General features: G+C 38.0%; 1 protein-coding gene across 4 annotated transcripts in view; it reads right to left on the reverse strand.

Annotated features, from left to right (window-relative positions):
• Window positions 1-4,824, reverse strand: part of KHDRBS2 (KH domain containing, RNA binding, signal transduction associated 2) — a 561,259-nt gene that overhangs the window by 6,809 nt on the left and 549,626 nt on the right. For 3 of the 4 annotated variants that reach the window (XR_001361536.1, XR_001361530.1, XR_001361531.1), the window contains exon 13: window positions 823-913. The gene's annotated coding sequence lies outside the window, so the exon portion shown is untranslated. Of the gene's footprint in view, window positions 1-822; window positions 914-3,177; window positions 3,193-4,824 lie in introns of those variants that run through there. The other variant, XR_001361533.1, reaches the window with a different exon arrangement.

The following is a 4,824-nucleotide window of genomic DNA, read 5'->3' on the forward strand; positions in this document are numbered from 1 at the left end:
TCCCCCTGTGGGAGCACACTGACCACCAGGGGACAGCTCCTGCATTGAGCATCTGCCCCCTTGTGGTCAGTGTGTGTCATAGTGACCAGTCATTCCCAGTCTTTCTGCTGTTAGGGTCAATTTGCATATTACCCTTTTATTATATAGGATAGAGGACTGGTACACGGGTGGGGGCCGGCTGGTTTGCCCTGAAGGGTGTCCCGGATCAGGGTGGGGGTCCCGCTGGGGTGCCTGGCCAGCCTGGGTTAGGGGCTGATGGGTGTTTGCAGCTGGTCACACCCCCTTCAGGGTGGAGGTTCCCACTGGGGTGCCTGGCCAGCCTGTGTGCGGCCCCCCCCAGTGGGCACCCTCACCCCATGGAGGTTTGGTCAGCCTGGGTGAGGGGCTGTTGGCTGTTTTCAGGCTGGCCACACCCCCTTTAGGGTGGGGGGTCCCCACTGGGGTGCCTGGCCAGTCTGGGTGAGGGGCTGAGGGCCGTTTACAGGCTGGCCAAGCACCCCGCGACGGAAGCTCCCAGCCTCTCCTTTTTTTCTTTTTTCTTTTTTTATTCTGGGATTTATTTACCTTCTATAATTGAAACTTTGTTGTTTTTTGTGGAGGCTACAGCCTGCCACAGGAAGCTTGGCTTCCTCCATCACTGGAGCAACCAAGCCTCCTGCTCGCTCCAGCTCCATGGCTGCCAGCTGCCATCTTGGTTGGGTTAATTTGCATATGGTCGCTCTGATTGGCTGGTGGGCATGGCTTAAGGCGTAGCCAAGGTATGGTCAATTTGCATGCTTGTCTTTTATTAGTGTAGATAACATGCAAGAAGAAAATACTTACCAACCAAGTTCAATGTATACATTTTTGAAGGCTTGGATAATTCAGTTGTCATTTGAGGATCTTTTAATGATGAAAGTCAATTAACATTATGCTGGTAAAGAGAAAATGTATGGGTCAATATATGTTTATTGTTGATAGGCCAAAAGAAAAAAAAAAGACAACACTCAAACTCAAACATATTACAAACCTCACTATATTTCCATAGTAGATGAAAAATGTAGAGCTTGAGGTTTGCAGGGCTAGTACATCTATCTTTAATAGCATCATCATCTACTTCTCCTATGGTAGAGTTGTTGTTTTATACTATGCCACAAACAATTAATCTTTGCTTTATGAAGGCCTCTCAGCTGCTGGGTAGTGTGTGTTGGTTAAATCAACTCAAATTTGTTTGTGTTCCTCTAAGTAGAGCATCAATAGCTTTTGGGCAAAATAAAACATTAAATTATCTTGCCAACTTGCTATAAATACTTGAAAATGATTGCTATTGGAATGCATAAACAGTTTTAAAATTTCCTTGTGTAAAAAGCTGATGCATTTTTGCTGACTAATGGAATATCTATGTTTACATCATGTCAAGAATCTCCAGTATTTGGAAAAATGAATGGAGCTAACGACTCTCTGCTCTTGAGGACATATTCAAGCTCTTTAGCCTGGCATTGAAGATCCTTCTTCCTCTGCCCCCTACCTGTCTGTGTAGCTCACAAATGTCCAGCTGCAGCTAAGTTTTTTAATTTACAATCCTTTGAATGTATCAATTACTTCCTTCACCTCTAAGATTTATGTTCTTTTTTTTTTCTTCTTTAGGTTTTTCAATCATGGAATAAACTTTCTCTTTTTACCCTTCTTAAAATCCAACTGCCTCTTGACTTGGTCACTCTAAAATATCTATGTTACATGCCAACTTCTCTAAAAAGGCTCCCTTTATCTTCTAAACAATGCCTCTGCCTTTAGAACCATAGTATTTTATACCACTTAATTCTATGTTATGTTGTTGTCATTATATTTGTGCAGTATTATGTTTCCCTTTCCTCCAGATTGTAATGTCCTAAAAGTAGAGGCCATGATTCACATACATCTTTGAATCACTATCAGCAGCACTACCCTATCCTATATATAACATAGCAATTGTTCATTATACAGTAGTTGGATAACTGTTGAATGAATTATGGTTTTTCTTTAGAAGTAGGAAATAGTGTAGAAAAACTGGTTATAAAATATGAAATTAAATTTGTTTTCCAATAAATAAACATGAAGAAAAAATTAAGGGAGGACTGTTGAAGACATAAGCAAAAGGGATATGTGGACCTTGTTAAGATACTGATTTGAACAAACTAATTGTAAAGGAACATCTTTGAAATATTTGGAGACCTGTGTATATGGAATGAGTAATAGATGATATTTAGGATCTATGACAAATACATGCTCATTATGTCAAAAATAATTCTTATCATTTAGAAATTCATACTAAATTATTTACACATTAAATGTTTAATTTAAAATATTCCAATAAAAAGTATGAGAGATAATAAAACAGTTGACAATGTTTGATGAAATATTGATAATTATTGAAGCAGCGTTAAGGATGCATAGTGTTCATTATGTTACATCTCCCTACTTCAGTGTAAGTTTAAATAATATTTCCATAAAAATTAAAAAATATGTTATGTGTTGTAGGAGAATAACCTTTTAACCACTCTCACAGTAGCAGAATAATCTTTCAGTCATTAAGATGTTACCTATAAGAGACTCCAGTAACTTGAATAAATTTTCATTTACAGTGTTTAACTCAGGGGTGGGCAAACTTTTTGACTCGAGGGCCACAATGGGTTCTTAAACTGGACCGGAGGGCCGGAACAAAAGCATGGATGGAGTGTTTGTGTGAACTAATATAAATTCAAAGTAAACATCATTACATAAAAGGGTACGGTCTTTTTTTTTTTTTTAGTTTTATTCATTTCAAACGGGCCGGATCCGGCCCGCGGGCCGTAGTTTGCCCACGGCTCGTTTAACCCAACACTTAGAACCAATTCAACATGTAAAACCATTACAGTAGTTGCACAATATCCTACTTCCTCATATGCCACAGAAGACTATTTGGTAGTGAGTCCTAATTTTTATCCTTAAGGACCCCATTTTTATTATTCATGATTTAGTCAACCACTAACCCAAAATAACTTACTCACTTATTCTGAGATTGACCAACAACCTTATAAAAAGCAAAGAATTCTTTTCCCCCTCATTTGCTGAACTGGATCCACTCATCATCAATGTCATGGAAGGCAAATGCTGTGAATAAACTTTCCTTTAACAGATATTCCAAAAATCAGGTAAGTTTTTATATAAGTCATAGACTTGGCCAAGTGGAAAATGCTAAAGAAAGATGGCAGGGACAGAAAACAGAACACTAGACTTAGCTATTGTCAAGTTTTTCATACTCATTCCTGTCCTTGCATCTTTGTTGACACTTTCCTAGACAAGGTCTTTAGCATTTGTTCAGGAAAGGATTCAAAGCCTCTAACCTTGATTACCTCCATTAGCATGCCCCAAATCACACCTCCCCCCAAAGAGTATAAAATCTGTTATATTCTTGTGCTTGATAAAGAAACACAACCTTGAAAGAAGTCCTCTACACTCCCAGCTTTCTACCACCAGTATGCCCTTTCTTCCACTGACAGGGGTGCACCTCCGTTTTTCTGTGGGTTACATCAAAGCTTTCCTGGGGGTTTTTGCTTCTAATCATTTCCTCTCCAACACACACTATCAGGTGCTTCCAGATTATGTTCCTAAAATATGGCACTTATCATATATATATATAAATAAATAAAGGTCAACTTTTGCTCACTCAGCATTTCAGGCCTCACAAATCTGTCTAGAATCTACTTGTGACTTCTTTTAAGAACTGTGAACCAACAGAACCAGTATCTAGGCCTTCCCTGAAAATACTCTATACTTCTGGGCCTCAATTCTTTGTCTTATTAGTGTTCCTATTGTTTAAAGCATCTCTTTCCATTTATTTCTAGTTGAGACCCCCTCCCCAAAGGCTCTCCTGGTCCTTGTCAGCATCGGCCTCTTACTCTGTAAGTTTCTACAGAGTTCTATCTTTCTCGGGAATTTTTCTTCTCACTGTATTATAACATGGTATAATCTTCATTTCTCCATTCAGCAATAAGCTTTTCAGGACACAACTTATCTACTTCATCTCTGTGTCCCTAATCTTGGGCAGAGTGGTCTGTGCTTACGACATGTTTAATAAATATTGCCTAAAAGGTTGGTGGAGGGATATTACAAAAGTATATGCAAAGACAGTTAGAAATCAAGGCAAAACAGTGCTTTCGCAAATTTAAAACATTATGATGTTTAAATTCTAGTTACCCAGTGCATTGTCACCATTTAAATGGGGGCTGTGCCAGGCATTAGACCAAGTGCATTCTTTGCATTGTCATGTTTAATCTCAATTCAATAACTTTCTAGATGAGAAAACTGAAACTGAGACTTGGAGAGATTAGGTAACTTGTCTGTAAACGGTCTGATTCAAATCCAGGTTTGCCTGAAATGAAACACAGTCACTTTTCTAATATTAAATGTTTCAGGGAAGCCCTAGGACTTAGCAAATATAACTCCAAGGATACCCAAGGGACAAAAAAGAAAAAGGCTCAAACAGAAGATATCTCCCTTCCCCAGCCCCTACTTTGACAATAGAAACTTCTTTTTTTCTTTTTTTTGCAGTGAAGTTTATTTTTCATTTTTACCTGCAATGCAGGACATTCACTTTCTTATTTTCATTATTTATTTTATTACTTATTATCTTATACCCAAGGGTTTCACATATTTAACTTGTTGAAGTTGTATATCATCTATATCTATATCTATATCTATATCTATCTATATCTATATCTATATCTATTATATCCTTTCACTTAATGTAACAAGTTGCATTTTCTTCCCCCAAATAGGCATGACATCACCCTCATCACTATTTAAAGAATGTAATTATATTCATTA

The sequence above is a fragment of the Myotis brandtii genome, unplaced genomic scaffold (genome assembly GCF_000412655.1).
Source record: "Myotis brandtii unplaced genomic scaffold, ASM41265v1 scaffold176, whole genome shotgun sequence".
Classification (NCBI taxonomy): domain Eukaryota; kingdom Metazoa; phylum Chordata; class Mammalia; order Chiroptera; family Vespertilionidae; genus Myotis; species Myotis brandtii.